The sequence below is a fragment of the Camelus bactrianus genome, chromosome 17 (assembly GCF_048773025.1).
Source record: "Camelus bactrianus isolate YW-2024 breed Bactrian camel chromosome 17, ASM4877302v1, whole genome shotgun sequence".
In the NCBI taxonomy this organism is placed as follows: Eukaryota; Metazoa; Chordata; class Mammalia; order Artiodactyla; family Camelidae; genus Camelus; species Camelus bactrianus.
Genome location: NC_133555.1, coordinates 25,047,770 through 25,068,781, shown reverse-complemented (window position 1 = coordinate 25,068,781; position 21,012 = coordinate 25,047,770). Strand labels below are relative to the sequence as shown.

The 21,012-nt window shown below is 39.3% G+C and overlaps 1 protein-coding gene across 5 annotated transcripts in view; it reads right to left on the bottom strand.

The window, feature by feature from the left end:
- Positions 1-21,012, bottom strand: part of FHIT (fragile histidine triad diadenosine triphosphatase) — a 1,253,716-nt gene that overhangs the window by 1,207,941 nt on the left and 24,763 nt on the right. For all 5 annotated transcript variants that reach the window (XM_045505414.2, XM_010968301.3, XM_045505417.2 and 2 more), the window contains one exon: positions 11,023-11,071. The gene's annotated coding sequence lies outside the window, so the exon portion shown is untranslated. The remainder of the gene's footprint in view (positions 1-11,022; positions 11,072-21,012) is intronic.

Below are 21,012 nucleotides of genomic sequence, written 5' to 3'. Positions count from 1 at the left end.
AATATCCAAAATATATAAATAACTCATATAACTCAATAGCAAAGATCAAACAACCTAATTAAAAAATGGCAAAGGACCTGATCAGACATTTCTCCAAAGAAGATTTACGAAAGGCCAATATGTACATGAAAAGATGCTCAATGTTACTAGTCACTAGAGTAAAGCAAATTAAAACCATGAGACATCAGCTCACATCTGTCAAAATGGCCATGATCAAAGAGATAGGAGATAACAAATGCTGACACAAATGTGGATGTGGTAAAAAGGGTACCTTTGTGTACAACAGTGGGATTGTAAATTGGTATGGCCATTATGGAAAACAGTATGGAGAATCCTCAAAAAAAAAAAGAAACTGATCTACCATATGATCCAGCAATTCCACTTCTGGCAATATATCCAATGGAAACAAAACACTTACTTGAAAAGATATCTGTACCCCCATTTTTGTAGCAGCATTATTTATAATACCCAAAATATGGAAACAACCTAAGCGCCCATCAATGGATAAAGGAGTTATGGGTGTGTGTGGGGGGGGTGTGTATAATAATGAAATATTATTTCACCATAAAAAAGAGGAAATCCTACTATGTGTGACCACACAGATGGACTTTGAAGGCATTATGCTCATGAAATAAGTCAGAAAGAGAAAGACAAATGACATATGATTTCACTTATATGTGGAATCTTAAAAAATTAAACTCATAGAAAAAGAGATCAGACTTGTGATTATCAGAGGTGGAAGGTGGGGAGAGGGGAAATCGAAGGAAGGTGGTCAAAGGTACAAACTTCCAGTTATAAAGTAATACTAGAGATGTAATGTACAACACGATGACTACAGCTAACACTGCTGTATGATATATAGGAAAATTTAGAGAGTAAATCTTAAGAGTTCTCATCACAAGGAGAATACTTTTTCCCTGTTTTCCTTTCTTTTCTTTTTGTTATATCTATAAGATACATAGATATATAACGTTAGCTGAATCTACTGTGGTAATCATTTCATAGTATATGTAGATCAAACCGTCATGCTGTATGCCCTAAACTTAGTGACATAAATCAATTATTCATCAATGAAACTAGCAGAAAAAAGATACAGACTGGCATTTACAAAAGGGTTTTTCATCTGCAAAACAAAGAAGCATTCCCATTAAAATAAGATAATTGACCTGCACCGTTGAGAAAGAACTACCATCTATCTCACATTCAACTTTGTTATTATCACCATCATTAACTACTTCTTAAGTATGCGCTGTATGCAGTACCCTGCAGTAGGCATCAGTACTCAACTAAATAACTCAGTAACTAAGTTATTTACATCATTGGGACTCCACCAGTGTTATTAGAGAACCTAAAAAGCTGCATTTAGCAGGGGTTTGATCTATCCACCTGCCCTATATTCCACCTTCTCAGAGAATCTCTCCCACTTCTGCTGAGTAAGAGTAAACAGAATTAAATAGGCAGCCAGGCAGGTGGACCTTGTGCCCAGGACACAGCTGACGCCAAGAAAGGTGGGCACCTGATCTACATCAAGCCATTCAGACACATTCTCCCAGGAAAGAGGAATTGAAATGCGGTAATTCCTCTTAGTCTCTATCAACCTCTTGAATGGGGCAGAGGGAGCTGCAGGGGCAGTCAGGGTGAATGGCGCAATGCAGACCAGAGCAGCCAGTATGCGGGGAGAAGCAGTAGCAAGACACTCATTGTGCAGCTCCCAAGATACTCACTGAGTTTTAGGATAAAGACACTGAGAGACAGTGTGGAGCAGACATGTTTATCCATTTACCTGTCCTGCTCCTGTTACCTCTTCAGGGCCAACCACTTCCTAGTCCAATGCCTTAGGAAGCTCTCAGTCCAGCCCACTCTCAAATCAGTAAGCTGTCCTGCGGTCTTATAGCAAGTGCCCCATCTTTTGTTGTTTTTGTTGCTGCTTGTTTTGTTTTTTGAAAACAAATGATTCCTAACACACAGTTACAAGGATCAAAACTATGAACCCTCTTTCCCCATTCTGCATGGCTGATTGCCCCACCTTGTCCTTCCTTTACATCTTTAGATCTCAGCTAAAATGTCATTAACTCAAAGAAGCCCTCCCAGACCACTCCATATGACGTCTGCCCTGTTTTGCCTCCTGTTGTTTCCTGTATAGGACTTAACATAACTTTTAATTATGTATGCATTGTTTGTTTAATAGTTATGTTTTTGTCTCCCTCCTTAGAGTGTAAAATCATCAGCAGGGCCCATGCTTCTTACACCTCATACCTCACATTCCTGGCACACCACAGGAAGTCAGTGGCATTGAATGCACGGGTTAGTCTAGTATATGAGTACATACTCATTCATTCAATATACAAATAACCACTGAGCAGTTAAAATTTGCAAGACTTGTTCCTTTCTCAGTAAGGTACTAATGATTCAAAGAAGGACACTTAGGTATATATGCAAAGACAAGAACTATCACACAGCAGACACAGCTGAGGGCCTATCAAACAGCCATCCCCTCTTCCGCCTTACAGGTAAAATCCCAGTTTTATTATGGCATCTTCCCTCCACAAAGCCAAATGCCTAGGGAAGGTGAGACTATCCAGCTCAGGGGTCAATCCTGATTATTTTAAACCAGAAAATGGGTTATAGCTGCTCAGATATCCACACTTTTAGCCCCTAAGGCAGGGGGCAGGAACAGGGCCAGGGCAGCCAGAGCCCCCACCCACACCCTCAACACACACACACGCACACGCATACTCACCACCTCCAAATGTGAGTAGCCTCTTCTGTTTACTTAATTGCTGACCAAATGTTACCATTTTCTGTGTATACCATGACAAGAACAAACTTAGATTGGAAAGCACCAATCTAAGCCAATCAAAGTAATCCCATCCCATGTGATATAGGAAGGAGTACGGAGCTGAATTCAGCCAAATGCAACCCTAGAAGAAGCCTGCTAGAAAGGTTACAGGCAAGGCCCCTTGCGTTTCAGAAGGGACATACAAGAATAGACAGTCCTTATGCCAAAAGACGCTACTGTATGTGCAGGTGGCTCCCCAAAATGAAGCAGCCATCTTAGAACCATGAGGTAAGCCAGTCTGATGACCAAGTCAACACAATGAAGATGGCAGAGAAAAAAAGAGCAAGAAATGAAGACTTTAATGACATTGTTGAGCCAATGAATTAACAAAATCTGGAACTGCTTCCCTCAAGATGTCTTCTTCCTTGAAATAATTCATTTTCCGTATTCTGATGGGTTTTATTTTGTGTTCAAATGTAAGTCAGCAAAAAAAATTCACAAAATAATTGACAATGCTTAGCAAGCTGTCAACAGCTTACAGCTCAAAATCCTCTCTCTGCTGCACAGTGACAACCATCAAAAGCACCCTGGTGGATCCCCAGTTGCTTGGTACCAGGGAAAAGTGGATTGAGGTTGGATTCCAGACACTCAGCGCCAGGATTCTGTAACGCCTTCCCATCAATCATGTCACCCATGAGGCTCAGCAGGTAGACATGGAGAAAGTAAGAAGCTTTTTTCTTTTCAATTCCCTTATTGTTTAAACCATTTTGAGTACAGTTTTTGATTATTTGCAGCCAAAACCATTTTCACTGATAAATCTATCTTCACATAATTAGCAGCAAATTTATGTAACCCTCTTTGAGCAAAAGACTCAGGAGAAAATGGTATAGAGATTCATAATTCTGCCCAAATTCCTCCAAATCTTCAGATAATGGGTCTTGAGTGAATTTTTCCCAAAAAGGAAGACAACTGAGATGTGAGGAAAAGTATTAACCATGTGATCATCTGACATAGTCTCTCCATCATGAAAGTCATAAAGCATCCCACAAATGCTGATGCTTCTCCTTGTCTCAGTGGTCAATTTGGGGCAGCATAATTTAAAGGTATCAATTTGTACATTTTTGTTACCCCTCCTGTGTATATTTTCCCTCTTTTTTTTTTTTTATTGGGGGAGGGCAGGTAATTAGGCTTATTTATTTATTTTAAGTGATGGTACTGGGGATTGAACCCAGGACCACATGCATGCTAAGCATGCACTCTACCACTGAGCTATATAACTTCCCCCTATTTTTCCCTTTCTTATCTCAAAAACTGTGACAGAGTTTGCATTCCGTTTATTTTAGGGGCATGTCCAAAAGCAGAAAGCACTCAAAGGTAATCTACAACCCTCAAAAATCCAACCCTCACTAAGGATTTTTCTTTCAAAAGCCTAAATTCATGGTGCAAGACATCAGCAGAAAGGACAAGGATAAAGACAAATTTGGATTGTTCTGTTTCATTTAAACAGTTCTGTTTCCTTTGATCTTGTTTAGGTGGAATAGGGCTTTCCAGATACTGGGGCGAAGCTGAAGGCTTTCCAGTTCCTTAAATTAGTGGAGGCTGGCCCCCCATTCCCTGGCAGAAACTCTAGGGAGATGACAGTGACAGGTCTTTTGATAAGGATTGTGAAGGGATGCTGGGAAAATAAATATTAGGGTCTTCAAGCCACAATGAAAGATTCCAATCTCCTTTGCACAGACACAGCTGGGCCACCTGACACTGCATGGACAAGGAGCCTCCCAGGGTGACCAGTGTGGACTAAGAATCACAGGGCCTTTTCCTGAATATTCTATGCTAGGTCAGATCTACAGCACTTTTGCATCAACGACACTGAGTAGAACCCTAAACACCACTGGGATAGAACTTTCCAAATTTAGAGGAAAAAAAATGCAACCAAGTGTGCATGCATGCATGCAGTGATTAACACTCATGCATGCAATATTCAAAATAATTTTTCAAAATCAAACCTTTAATTCAGAATGAAAACTATGTTTGTATTTTTAATTGGCTTGACATGACATGTCCTCATGAACTCACAAAGGACACCACACTACCAGGCCAAGTTCCCACTAGTTATTCAATATATTGCAAGTCCTGCTGCCTTAAAAAAGGAAAATTAACTAGAAGACAGTTCCATAGCTGGTAAATATTTTCAAAACATTCAAATAAAAGGCAATAACAGAATGCCTTTATTTCAATTTTCTCTAAATAATGCCACACCCATTCATGAAAAATGACTGTATTTCCTTCAATGTGCTAAGAGTTAATACAAATTTAATATAAAGAAAAGAAGTGCCCTATATGCAAGCCACTTTAGTTGAAATTCCCAAACAATACAAAAGCATTTTCAAGTCACACATGGGATATGAAGTGAAAATGTTCTTTGAGGAAATCTTCCCTAATAATACTTACCTACTTCAGAGGGTCCTGGGAAGCTCTATTAACACCAACAGAACACTTTTAGATCTTCAAATAAAAGGACTATAGAAATGCAAAGCATTATTATTATAGCTCTGAAATAATTTCACACCTAGGGATGAGAAAACCCCAGGCCAAAATTTACTGCTTCTCTACTGCCTGATAAACAAGAAATGCCACAAACACGAGGGGAAGGGGGAGGACAGAAATCAAACAGAACAAAGACATCAAAATTTCTCCTTTACTTGAGCTTTGTATTCCCCCTAGATGTCACTTTTGGGGACTCTCAGAAAAAAAAAAAGTGAGTCCTTTTAAGGTCAGGTTAAGTACAGGAACAGTGTTCTTATTGCTTTTATACCAGATAAAGCAACCACCAGCTGAGCTGAAAAAAAAAAATTACCTTGTCCACTTCTACAGGGCACAGTTCCTCCCAAAGCACTTGCCAAACTTAAAAATGACAGGATAAATCATTACCTGAATCACTCACCAGTGTGATCTCACCTAAGAGGTCAAAAAGTAGCTGCTTTAATGGACACCAGGATTTCTATTCAGCTACTGAGAGCTCTGTGCAAGGCTGTCATTTGTTGTTGCTGATGGAGGTGGCAGTGATGATGATGGTGGTGGTGATGCTGATGATGATAGTGATGGTGATGACGGTAATTATGGTGATGATAAGATATGGAACCAAAGTTCTCAAAACCTGCTGTTCAATGGAATCACCTGTGGAGCTTTTAAAAATACAGATTCTTGGTCCCCTTCTCAGATCTACTGATTTTGAATCTCTGAAGACAGAACTCATTTGGGTTTTGGTTTGTTTTTTTTTTTTTGGTTTAGGGTTTTGGTTTTTGTTTGTTTGTTTGTTTGTTTGTTTGTTTTAATGTAGCCATTAGGATAACAACTGAAGTGACAGTGTTTGTAAATGTCATGATTAAGATGCAGGCTTTATAGGCAGAGTGGCTGGACTCTTAATCCCAAATCTAACCCTTATTAACTGTGTGACTCTGGACAAAATGCTTAGTCTTAAGCCTCAATTTTGACATCTATAAAATGCAAATGCCATTAATATCTACCTACCTCATAAGGTACAGTCTAGGAAAGAAAGTAAGCAAAATTTTAAAAGCAAAGGCTAATTCCAAGAAAGACAAAAACTTATATGTTAAAGAAAATATTACCAACCAGACTGATGTGACAATGTAAATATTACATATTGATTTAAACAAAAATTGTAATGTATGTTAAGAGGCTGTGCGGATTAAAAATGGTAGGAGTGGGGAGTATCAAAGATCTACTACTAAAACTGATATATCAGGAAAGAAACATATAAGCACATTATTTAGAAACAAAGAGATAAACAGAAGTATCAAAGTTGAAAGTTGCAATTTGTGGGGGGGTGGTCAGAAGAGAGGGAAAAAGGTAGAAGGAGGGGGTAGGTGTGCAGTTTTTCAATATTTGCTTTTTAGAGCTGCTTTATTCAAATAAGGTACGTATATTGCTTTAATAAAAACAAAAATGAATTTTAAAAGATAATTCACAGTATGTGTAACATTGGATGTCTCTATACACTAGGATTCACATAAAGTTTTTTAATTTACCAAAACTGGCTTCCTTAAAAACTGACTGATAAAATCCCTCCAACTATACCACCAAAATGTCCAGTTCTTGAAAATGTACAGTAAACACTTACTATGTCCCTGGCACACTGTAAGTCTTGGAAAGACGTTGTTGAGAATGACAGAAAGACACAGAAGGAAAGACATTCCTTTGTGCAATCAAGGTCACAGCAGGAAAAAGAAAGCATCTTCACCTGAACATTTAATGAAGGGTGTAGGCAAGGTTAAGGGAAACCAAGACGAGACAACGAGTACTGTGGAGTTAGCAAAAATAAACTGTTACTGCTCCAGACCTAAAGGGACAAAGGGAAGGTGCAGTTACTAGATAAAGGAAAGAGCTGTAGGTGCAGAAGAGAGGCCTCCAACAGGAACAGTGGCCTTCCTTGGAGGAATATGGCCACTGGCAACCCAACCCGCAGTGCTGCAAGGAAGGCAGAGGCTAATATTCAAACCTCACATTCTTAGATTCTCGTCTAGTGCTTTCCACTGGCTAATCCAGTGGAAAGCCAGAGAACAAAGGAACCCAGGAAATACTGACAATAGAGGTTAACCTCCTGTGACACAGAGACTTTCAGAGGAATGAGAGCTGGGGGCACAAATAGAGAATTCCAGCACAAGCATTATGCAGAGTTGTTATTATTTTTGTGTTTTTTTTTTTCAATTTACCTCCCTTTCCTACTCAGCCTCATAAAACAAAATATCAATTTTTCAGTCTGTTTAATAAATATATATATGGCATGATAATGATAACAGTAATGATATATTGATGTTATGCAACACTTAACAATTTACAAAACACGTTCACATACGTTGTCTTCATGTCATCCTCCAAATAGCCCTATGAAGTACAGAGGGCAAGGGTTATCCTGAGTTCACAGGTGAAGAACCTGAGACCTGAAGAAAAGTTAGACGTCTTGCCCACAGTCGTAAAGCAAGCAAGCGGCAGAGCCCAAACTAGAAGGCATGTTTCCTAGCACTTCAGCTAAGGCTGTTTCCACCATACAATGCTGGCCTGCTATTTATTCACAGTAGGAGTGCAAAATTGATGTCCCTGTGAAAAAATCATTAACCAGTTTTGTTCTAGGCACTGCACAGGACACAGAAGTAGTCAACAAACAAGACACAAGGGGAAATAAAGCAACCTTGCTCATTCCATTCTCGGGAAACCACAAGCAATGCTAGAAACCTAAGTAATTGAGTTTTCAATCACACTTTACACATCATTGAAAAGAAGGAGCTCAGTAGGGCAGGAAAGGTGTTCAAAAGAGGAATAAAAATTCAAGGGAAAGTAGAAAAGTATTTAAGGAGTTTTGCTTTGGGATGCTGGGGTAAGTAGAAGGAATTCACAGTCCCTTCACAACTCCCATGCCACAAAGAGACCGAGCTCCCAGAAACTGGAGGGAGGACCTCTCTGCTTCTCTTCTCATTTCCAACACTATCCCCAGATACACACAAATCCTTTGAGAGCTTAGAAGAGCAGCCTAAAGTGACTCCTTTTTTTTTTTTAACCAAACATAGGAGTAGTGGGGAGCCCAGCAAAATAGCTCATTTTTGAAATACTGACTGAGAACTCTTCACCTTTTATAATCTCCTGAAAAATGTTCAGCTACTTATATATCATGGAAGAAAGTCATAATGGCATTTTAATTGTAAACCTCCTAACATATACCATTTATTCCAAATCTAGCACCCTAATGTGTAAACTCCTCTACCAGTTAGGGTTCTATGATTGCAAGCAACAGAAACCAACTAATTTAAGAATGATTATGGGAAGGAAACTGGAGGCTCAGCAAATCCATGGCTGACTGGAAAATATGTCTTGAAGACCACAAGTGGCAAAGACAGGCGCAGAAGCTAAGAAATAGGGGCTGCTATAATGGTCTCAGGGAAGGTACTAACAGAGCAGAATGTCCATTGGGAGAAAGGAAGATCCTTCAGCTCAAGATTCAAACTCCAAAGACAAAGCACCCATTTAACCAAGCTTGTGGTCACACACCCATCCCTAGGCTGAGTGTAGGCCCCTGAGTAGAGCCCTCGGATACAGTTCCACTATTCTAATTACTGGAAAAGGAAATAAAGTACTGTTCGAAAGGGAAAACAAATACATGACAGGAGTAAAAGGGGAGGGACGGGGAGTTCCTCTAAACTTATCAAGGCTTTCTTCAATAATTCCTTAACCTAACTAGCCAGCAGTAGACCACTCATTTCTTAAGACTTTATTAATTAGTAGTTGCCCACACACAGCCAAAGATACTGTCTACCCTGATGCCTACAAAACTTCAACCTGACAACTTTTTATTTAGAGGCTCATGTCTCTTATTACCTGAAAGTTATCTTATCATTTGATTGCTAAAGCCAAAGCAGAATTCACCCTTCTTAGGTAACAACATGCTCAGTTTTGAAACATTATCCTGATGCTTCAAAAAAAGAACAGACTTCTCAAAATATCTAGGAATAAAATCAAAAGGATGCTAATGCTGTTGTCAATGATGATGATGACAACAGTAATATTAATAAGAGCAACAGCAGCTAATATCTACTGAATATTTAGCATGGGCCAGGATCTAGCCTAAGTCCTTGACACATAATAATTCATCTACTCTCCACAACAACCTTAGGAGGAAAATAGTATCATTATCCCCACTTCACAAATTAGAAAACTGAGACACAGAGCGGGTGAATCACTTATCCAAGGTCCAATAACTAATATTAAGCCAAACCTGGACTGAATCCATGTCTGACTCCACAATACCAGAATAACAAAGGTTTTTCACAGACAGTAGAGGAACTAGATTGTACTGGTGTGAAAATATTCTACCATAGCTGCACCTGAAGATCACAAGGTTCTGAAGACTAATACATCATCACTAAGTCCAACCACTTATGAGAATTTATTTCTGAATTCTATCAAGTACTGCTTTATCCCAAGATAGGGCTCAGTGGTTCAGAGATATGTAAGTCACATGGCTGAAAATGAGAATTATCTACTTTTTAAGACAGTTTTTTCTTCACTAGTGGCCAAGTGTTACAGAAAAATTTCAAGCCAACCAGCTTTCATGCACCAGAGTTTAGTCACCCCAAAGCAAATCCTCAAAGTAGTGTTTTTATAGCTCATGTTTTGATTATTCAAAAGGGTTTTTTTTTTCCAATTTCCCTGTTAAAATTCTTATTCACCCTCAAAACAAACATTAAAAATTCAGCCCCGGAAGTACATTTGTCATAAAGTTAGGTATAACTTAAAATATAAGGTAAGTCAAAATGGCTTTTCAGCTTTAACTAAAGTGGTCACGGTCATGACTGCTGTAATAAAAATGACAGGAAAAAAACCTAAAATTGTCAAAAACATAATTGATGATGAAAACAAATGTAAAATTACGGCATATTTCACCCTGGCCACCAAAGACTCTTGATGAAACCACAGCCCTATAATTCCCCGGAATGAATTCTTTAAATTAAAATACTTCATGCAGAACAGAAATTAAACAATGAATCAAAGAACAATGCTGTACAGAGGTATGCTTATAAATATATCTTGGAAAGAGGAAACAGTTACATTTTTCCATGTAAAAACCAACTCGATTGTAAACTTTCACAGGAGGCTGAATAAGTACTTTTCCCATTGCTTCGAACTTGGAAGTTCATTTCCTGTAACTCACTTAGAGTCCACAATGACTGCGTGGAGTGAAATTAGCTACACCAAACTGGCTGGCTTTCCTTTCTACAAAACTAGCTCCTCCATGCACCGGCACAACTGACTTTCATGATAAATTTCATCCAACCCAATTGAAATGCCACTTTGCATTTTATCTTAAATGCTTTATTTGGCCAGCTGGTTTTACTTAACTATTGACCATAAGTGTTACGAGCGCATTCTTTTCCCATCTAGCATTAATCTTAGTAAACTTAGCTCCATTGGAATGTCTTAACTGCTGAGAAGAAAGCAAAAGTCAGCAAGCATACAATCGCATTTGGCTACCCTCAGCACATCATTTTATTTCCTCCTGCTCTCTGCTAACTATTGCTCAGCACTTTTGCCTATGAGGGAGGACAAGCAGGTGGTTAAGGAAGTTGTCCTGTCAGCTATATCTTTAATCCGAGTGTTTAAATCTTTGAATAAAAGAAAAATCAATGTTGTAAAGGCAATGTTTGTCAAGGCCATGTAATAAATACACTTACCTCTACAGACTATTCTCAGTGGATTTCCCTTCTTTGCTGAGCTTCAAAGCTACAAAGAGATAAAAACGAAAGCACTGAGTTATCTGCGAATAAAACACCAAACGTTTTCTCTCCATGTCTCTAAGTAGAATTTCCAAATGCCATGGCGTGCGATGCTAGCCAAATAAATGGCTGATAAAACTTGTGCCTCATACCTCCTGCACAAGAGGCCAATGAAAGACACAATCATAAACTGAAAATGGCACGCACATCTACCCAAAATTGAATCACACAAACCTAGCCAGATCTACAGTCAAATCTGTTGGGATGTGAACTCTGCAACAGAAGGAACGACTTATAAAGTGCAGAGAGCAAAATCAAATTAACATCATTCAGCATACTCAATCTTACCGAGCATCTTATTTCTTATATTGCCATCTTTCTTACACATTCTATTTCCATTTCCCTAAAAGTTTTACTCGGGGGAGGCTATTCCATTTATATGCAGTGCATGGCCCTCCCAATCCAGACCTCACCCCTTGTCCCTATGAGTTTATGTGGCCAAACTTACAGATAAAGTCCCCCTTTCTCTAGGTAGATTATAGCCTTCTCTCACTAGAGAGAAACACAAAACACAGGAAGGCACACTTGGCATTTCAAATTAAATCTTGACATGTTAAATAAAGCTCCTAAAACATACAACGTGCTGACTACACACAAGTCAATATGATAGGAGACGTGGTAAATTATAGTTGTTAAGCAATACTAATAACTTAAGGTTTCAAGAGGCTATTTCCATAGCAGTCCAACATTTCTCACATACTGACTCTATAATCAAAAATGAATGGAATACGCCTCTCTCTCTCACTTGTAGCTAGGTCCTAACATCTCTTAAGGTGCAGTAGTTGGGAATGGTCAACTACTCCATGATTTTCCCATGGTTATTTTTTTTTCTTTAATGTCCTAAGTAACTGCTTTGGCCCCTGCTGGGCTATTTCCCTTCAAATCCCCCTATCCCACAATAGAAACCATTACCACTGATGCACAACCACCAAAGAACAACACCAAAGAACAAGGTCTGATTTTGGGGCTGTGACGTAAATCCTGGAGCATTAATGCAGGAGATAAGGCCCCTCCATGGGAGAACATCAAAAATTTTCCTTCCCCTGTGTTATGTGGGTTACAACAGAGTTGGGAGGAACATCATTTGAAGAAAGACTAGATAAAATAGTATAATATTACATTTTGTAAAATCAGATTTATGATCTGATGATGTAGAGAATGAGCTGTAACACTTTCTACTTCACATAGACATGCTAAACAAAATATAGCTCAAAAGAAAGGGAGAAGACCAATATGAAAAAGATAATGAATGTAAATTTTCCATAAATAAATAAAAGCAAATCTACATATAGATACAACAGAAGGAAACCGCAGAACACCAGAGATAGAAAGAGAGCCTTAAAGTTAACCAGAGAGGAAAAAAATATACTGTCTGCAAAACACTTGTCATAAGCAAAACTAAAAGCAAGACAGCTGTGGAATAACATGTTCTAAGTTCTAAGGGGGGGGGGGAAGTTCAAGGAAAATTCTATAGCCATGCTATAGAATTCTATAGCCATTATCATTCAAGAATGGCAGAAATAAGGACATTTTTCAGGAAAAAAAAAAATGTTTCCTGCTCACAGCAGTTCACTTTTGCTGAAAAGAATACAAAAGATATACTTGAATAAGAGGAATTGATCCCAGGAGGAAGGTGTGAGGAACAGAAAGCAATGGTGAACAAGTAAATTAGGAAGTATGATGGTAAACCTAGTAAACTCAATAATAATTAATGGGTATCGGACAATCATTACTGAGTAAGGGCAATCTTAGACATGTCCGAGTGTGAAGGGGAGGAAAGAAAATAGCAACGAGAGGAGGACAAAGGACGGTAAGAGTTTCTTTTTACAGTTTGTAAACAGAAAAAATCTGAGCATGTCAAGGTGATGAGAAGATCCAGTTGAGACTAAGAGGCTGAAAGCAGAAGAGTGAGAGCGGGTAACCAGTACTGAAGGTTACTTCCCAGAAAGTTAAAGGGACAGGTGTTGGGACTGGTCCCAAAACAGCTTTGGTCTCAGCTTAGTCACATAATGCCTTGTGATAGGCATGCATGCTACCGTCCTAAATTATTACTTTCTCCCGTGTGTGTTTTATGGCCTTAATCAGTGTTTAAACTCTTTAAAACCTACGGCTTTTATTGTTCAAACCAACTCTACCCTGCCCAGGTATTGTGAGCCCCAGATTCCATACAAGCACTAAACAGTCATTCAGTAAATACTTGTTAAATAAAAAAGTACAGCTGACCCTTCAACAATGAGGTTTGAACTCCACAGGTCCACTTATACATGGATTTATTTCAATTAATCTGTACTACAGTACTACACAATTCGTGGTTGTAGAATCCACAGAATCCTGGACACATACACACATAGGTAGAGTGCTCACTGTAAGTTATACATACACAGATTTTCGACTGCTCAGCGCCCCTTACCACTCCTTGTTCAAGAGTCTACTACACGAGTGGATTCTACAGTTTTTGTTTGTATTTCTGGTACCTAGACATGTATCTGAATACATGTGCTAGAATCTGAAGTAAGAGCAGGTTAGGATCAGAAAACTCATGCTCTAGTGCCCAAAGTATTTACCCCTGGACAAAAGTCAGGAATAGCCAGCCACTGAAACTAGTCCTCTCTTTCCCATGTTTGCTTTGACCCCAAAAATCCAAGGACCTAAACTTCTACAGGCCATGAAAACGCTTTGCCTGCAGCTAGTAATGCATTATACCTTTTTCCATTCCCTTCATGCATAGCTTACACCCATTTGTTCTAGAGTGGGGGGGACTGTGTAAGCTTCATATGACCTCTACAAGACACAGATTAGATTTAAAAGAATCCAGTGGGGGGAAGGGTATAGCTGTGCTAGAGCACACGCTTAGCATGCATGAGGTCCTGGGTTCAATCCCCAGTACCTCGTCTAAAATAAATAAATAAATAAATAAATAAATAAATCAATCAATCAATCAATCAATCAATCAATCTAATTACCTCCCTCCTCTGCCAAAAAAAAATTAAATCAAAAATAAAATAAGTAAATTTTAAAAAAAAAAGAAAACGTTAAAAAAAATAATAAAAGAATCCAAATAGGTTGAGGTTTCAACTGCTCTTACAAGACATAATCATAGAAGCAGAGCAACACAGGCCAATAACACACTGATTTATCTTGGTGGTTTTTCAGAGAATAGCTGCTCAGAAAGTTTTTTTATCAACCTCAAGCCCCTCACTCCATTATCCAGCCCCCAGCTCCCTTAAAAACTGGTCTGAATTTAAACAAACACCTTTCTCAAATATAGAAACCTCCTGTGATTGTGATTCATCTTTTCCCAATTAAAACCTGTATCTGAGAACCATCCAACCACACCTTCCTTTAAGTCAATATTGCCCGGAACTGAGGGATTTGCCTCCATTGTTGCCTTCTGCAGCCCTCACTTGACTTGTCTTGACTGCCGCATTAAAGGGTTGGTTATTGACCTTTAAGTCTGTAACAGTTATCTACACACCGAGGAAAGAAGTCTGTTCATTCAGGAATGAAGACAAGACATAAGAATGAAGACACTGAATAAATTCAGCCCTCATTTCTGTTCTTACGCCACGTTCAGTGAGCTGTTACTGCAGACAAATTACTGCAACATTCTTTCAAATGATAGTCAATTTGCAGCTAAGAGAAGATTCTTAAACCTTTTTCTACATATGGGTGAAAACTAGGCAGTTGGAAAACATAGCCTTAGTTAAATTACCTTATAATAAATGAGTATTTTAAACACATGGAATCACTTGAGAATCTGCACACTGATTTATAAACCCTCACAAGAAACAGCAGAAAAGACCCCTCAAAACCTGACACCTCTCAGATACGTTCCCAGAAGTTTTATTTCCATTTATATGGATGTATTTTTGGAGTATTTTCAGAATTTGTGAAACTGATATATTTAAAGTTCGGGGGGTGATAAGAATATTTCTTAGTTTTGTTAGTCACATGGATAACTGATCTATATAGTGAAAATGTAAGTGACACTCTTTCCACTAGACCCTAAGTTCCATGAAGATACAGACCACATCTTCCTTGTTCCTTGTGAATCTACATCCTCTAGGATCTGGCACATAATATACACTCAAAGAAATTTGCTTAATAAAGGACTATTACAAGTTCGTATTGCTATTAAAACTGAAAACTGAGAATTCTTGAGGTTAGTTTTTTATTTTTGTTCTTTTTTCCATTTTCTTAATTTGTAGTCTTTCTTTTATAAGATGAAAAGATATCTCTCCACAGAAGTCTACATTCTGTGGCCTGAGACACACACAAACACGTACATACACACACAAAACACAACACAACTCATCCTCACCACACCTGTTCAATGCTGTCATATTTGCCAGGCACTGGAAAAGTAAATTTGCAAGTAGCATGAGCCTGTAAAATCATTAGGTGACATCTGAGGAGCAGAATACCAATCAGGCAATAATTAGCATCATAACATTCAAACAGTTAGAAACAAATCAAATTCTATGCAATGTCGGGGAGCATGACCACAGCTGGGTTGGCACCCTGGCTATGGGAAGTCAGTGGCTTTTTCTGACCACCAGACAGGGCTGGGAAGTACCATGGCTAGTCTATTCCTAAGAGGAGACACTCTGACAATGTGACATTTGCACAGGGATGCCCTAACGTGGCCCAAGTATGTTTTCTTAGAATGAGATGACATTTCAAGTCAAATAGCTCTGCTCCCAATAGCACAAACCCTCCCCAAACTCTAATAACCTGAACTTCAGAAAAAGAGGTTCATCTCAAAGAGAAACTGAGGTTGTATAGACATAACGTTAAAATAATCAATTTCTAAGATCAAACCAGATATTCAGTGTTTAACCTCATTCGTTATTTTGTCACTGCATAGACCTCAGATAGCCTTAGTATGAAAAAAAATAGTTCTCATTTAAGCAAAACCCTGTTCCTGGAGTATCCATACCGGATACTTTTCAATGAATACTGAATCCAGTTATAAAACTGTGCTACCAAGAAGTGCAGCCAGTGTCAGTGCACTGTATCCTCACCAAACCCCTGCTGCCTGGAACTGCTGTCCACATGCAAGTCCATCCAAGGATGCAGGGCTACTGCTGTCACTGCTGCCTCCGGCCTATCTAAGGTCACCTTTCTCACATAGCTGATTCATTCTAAAGGAAGAAACAGAAAGGTTGGAAAACACCAATTCCCCATTTGGTTTCTGCAGTTGCCTATGTGGCTTGGGGAAGTGACCCTCAAGAGGAGTCCAGGATGAAGGGCCCAACCTCCAGCTGGACTGCCCCAGCCCTCAGGGTAAATGCACTGCCTCTACCACGTGGCCTGCATGGTTTGAATCTGCTTCCACCCTAAGCCAAGGGTAACTGTTCTGCCAGGCCCCATGCCACTGCAGGGTCAGGCAGCAGCCAGTTCTCCTCCTGGCTCCTGGCCCAGTGCTTGGATGGCCCAGCTACGTCACTGTGGAAAGGGAGTCTGGTTGTGCCCTCCTCTGAACTCTCCATCTGGAAGATTCTCTGGCCTCCTTCCCTCTCATTTTTAATCTGACAGACACTGCTGGACAGGGAAACTCAGAGCAGACCAAAGTTCATCTTCCCTTTCCCGTTTCTTGGCTGGCATAATCGCAGGGGCAGAACGAGGCTGGCATGGACCATGATGCCAGGAATTAAATGAGGGTCCCTGACCACTGGACCACATTAGTCGTGCCTTCCAAAGTCTTAATTAGTCCTCCTTTGCCTGGCACACCCATTTGCCTTTGGAACCCAGAGAGGTAGCCAGGTAAGATGCCATGCTCACAGCAAGTATTCAACAAAATATTGGTTGAGAGTGGCGGTCACAAATGCCTGCTGGCTCACAGCTTTGCAACAACAGTCAGTTTTGAGGTCTGGGCCCCAGCGGCAAGCTCTCTGCTTCTCTTTCTAATGCAGACAGTTCTAGCAGTGATATTCTGAGTGATATTCAGCCACCAGCTCAATTTGGAAGCAAAATGATCTTAACAAACAGTGGCAGGCTGTTGACAGACAGGCTGTTGAGCCTGGGGACCAAAGCAAAGGACAAAAACAAAAAGAAAGGAAGGGTTGATGGCAAATGGAAGAGAGGAAAATGAACAATGCAAAAAGAATTGAGCAAGGTTACAGGATGAGATACCTCAGTTCTACAACTCTGAAATGAGCTGAGAAAGTAACAACAGACTCGGAGATAGAAACAATAGGGAAGGAAATCACAGAAAGGGGACAGAGCAGCATCTTTTGGAAACTTCGGTGCCGGGACAGATTCAGGGCTAGCAGTGGAATAGATTCAACACTAAGTAACATTTGAAAGGTTTCAAAAGACAGTGAGTCTGAATTCTGTCTTGTTTTGTCCCTCTTGCACTATAGTGACATACCAAAATCTGCGATTTTTCTAAGAGGACATTGACAGATACAATGGAAACTCTGAATACATTTTTTTCCCTCTGCATTCATTATCTCTGGCCCTTATCCACAGGCCTATTGCAAACTAAATTGGATTTTGGATCACTGGTACTGAGGCGCTGCAATTAATTAACAATAGAAACATAATATTTATACCCAGGCCTAACAATATCTGACATTTAAACTATTCTGCCAGTCGGGCAAATTCCATTCGACAAATTTTCATTTTAATGAACATGACAGGCCACAGTTTACATGATAGGCCAAGAAGCAGAACAGAGTTGATCTCCTGGCATGTGCTTGCAAGGCCTGGCCATGCTCAAGGAGAAACAAGCTGGGGAAATTGTCAGAATAATAGAAAGACCAGATCCCCAGTTCCGTACAGACAGACCAAGGACACACATCTCCCAGCAAAGATGTTAGTGTGAAGCTGTCCTTCTTTCCTGTGCAAGCTCAAAGTGAAACACATACCACCCCTTATGATCCACTGGGTAATTTTTCTATCTTTGGGTTGCTGACAATTTCTTTGGGGTACTAAAATCCCTTAGTCCTTCCTAATTAAAAAGTGATAAACGTTTTGCAAGGCATCCAGTAATGTGCAAAGCACACGAGAGTTGGAACTGATGCAGCTTTTCCAGTTGGCACAAGACTGGCCTTCCGTATTTTGCCAGATGGTGTATCTCAGTAAGTCCCCAATCCCTGACTCAAGTGAGGGGCATTGTCAATACGATGCTGAAGCAGAGACTGTTTAAATGCTATCTTATTTTGCATTATACTAACAACCAAGGGCCTAACATTTTTTCTTGCTGAAACTTTCACAGTTAAGGACGTTTTCATTTTCCATGATTCATCATTCAAGCAGACAGAAGATGGTACACACAAGGAGAAAAATTCCATCCCCATAAGAACCATGTAAATTTGCAGAAAACCAATGTCAAAGACCAGATCTCCCAGCCTGAATTCCTGTCACTCCTCTGTGGGTTACTGGTCTAAAGGATGCTGGATAACATAGTGCAGATTTCTCCAAACCCATCTACACAATCCCAAAAATGTGGATATAAAGGACAGAGATGAAGATAAAAGATTCAAAGAGAGCAAGGCAGTTAGAAAGAGGCTTAACAGATATGAGAAACATAAACTGAATTAAAAAAACTAACAATAAATTGTCAATGGGAGCTCTTCTTACTGGAAAGCTCACATATTTCCATTTCTCATATTTAAAAAAATCTTTATCTTAGCTTTTACATCAATTCAAAAGAATTGAAATTAACATTCCACTTTAAAAGTAAAGACTACTTTGGAATATGGATTTGGTTCATGGGTTCCAATCTCGGCAACTGAAATAACCACCTTCACAGTGATTTGTCTTCAAGCTGCAGCTCTGAACAGATCCAAAATGATAACCATGCTCCATGCCACCACTAGATGTGATCATGATACTAGAACATTAAGTCCTGAAAGGATAACAGCATTTCCACTATTACTACCGTATTTACAATCAGTAAGTTTTCAGTCGAGTCAACAACATGTATGTAGAGTTTGGACATGCACACAAACACAAGTTATAATAACAATCACGTTTTTTAGTTCTTTACATGCAACCCCTCACATACAACACTATGAGATAAGTACTATTATGATCTCAATTACATACAGAGGAGAGGGCAATTAGAGTTAACTGATTTCTGTAAGAGGAGAAGTCCAAGATGACTGGCAGGTAAGTGGTAAAGCTGAGATGCAAAGCCAAGCCTGCCTCCCTTCAAAGCCTGTGTTCTGCACAACCCAGTGGGATATGACAGCATCCACAAGGGAGACAGCATGAAGGAAGTGATTCCTTTTGGCTATAGTCAAAGTATCTTTTAAATATCAGGTATAAAACATTTCCAGCCCACCAGATGCTTATTTAATTTTGAAAAATCCATTTTTATGAAACTGCGCTTAGAAGAGTTCCATGTTTGTTAATGCCTGGTTATATTCTTGAAAAAGTATAGTGAAAAGATACATTTCTTAAAGACAGGAAGAAAAACAAGACCCTAACAAGACTGAATTGAAAATGTTTGACAGAACATAAATGAATAAAATCTGTAACTTTAACATGCCTTTGCGGGAGGCATGTACTAAAACGGTCATACCAAATTCAGAATACAAAAGATTTAACATGCTTATTGTTGTAAACAAAGGCACTTGGTTAAACAAAAGTTCCATCAAAGCTTACTAATCAAATTCAAGTGAACACAAAGTAAAGGGTTATATACTTTCTGCGGTTTCAGTAATAGCTAATCTAATAATGGTAAGTGGAGGATTATTGTTGATTCCTTTGCCTCTGTTTCATAAATTAGATAAAGCAACCTGGCAGTTACAGTACTTTAGAGTTTTATTCGACTAAGTGATTTTAAAGCTATCTCAAAATATAACGAAGTCATGACTCGAATGACTGCTGAATTGTGCCTTGCTTTTTGTCCATCAGCACATTAGTACTTTTGACCAATGATAAGTAAAAAGCTTCCTGTGAACCAAAACTACTCTATAAAGCTCATTTATATACACAGAATGGACGATTTAGAAGGCAAAGTGTCACTGAGATAGTATTATCTGATGTTCCACTGCACCAGGGCCCAGCTTATAAAATATAAACAAGAAGAGCAGTCAAATGTTATTATTTCTTCTGATCCAAAATCCGGGAATAGTAGAATTTCCCTAGTTAATCATTTTTCATAGCACATTTCCAATTTTCTACTACAGTTTATTGATCTGGAATACTAAAACGGTTCCCTTCCCTGGCTAAAAAACACACAAAGCCTGTGCCCTGCATCCCACGGGGACACACCTCCAAAGGCACCATGGTGGTGGCATCTCATCAGGCAGCTAAGGGGTGGTAACATGAACCAAGGCATTTTACTTACTGAAAGAATGTTATGTGTGAATCTCTGGCCTTTTGATAACAGGAAACACTTCCCGAGCCTCTGCACTTGGAGACAAGGCTCAACACCTGCAGTTCTGAGAGCGGATAAGTTGCCCTTCACAAAAGCAGTCTATTTTCCTGCATTTTCCCCCTGTGCCCTGATATGGTTACTTTCAATTACCCTGATAGCCCAAGAAGAAAAATATCCCTCTCTCCATATTTCATTCACATAATAAGAATCTGCAAGCTGTTCTGTATGACAGATGAGGACTGTGAGCTGAAGCAACTTGTTCCGCCTGTCAGCCTCCAAGAACCCACAGCAATGAGATACAATCGTGATGACATTACTAGAGAAGAAGTGGGTCAAATACATGGTCACTTTAAAACAGAATGTCAACTGTTCTTTCTACTTCAGTAATTTGATGCAGATACACCCCACCCCACCCCCAAGAAAAGAAAAGAAGAGAAAAGAGGAGTTCACAGCTATTAGCTTAGTGTATACACAGACAGAGAGAAATGCAAATATTGTTAAAATTGCATAAGCCCAAAATGACTTTGCAGCCTCTGATCAGTCAGTCAACATAA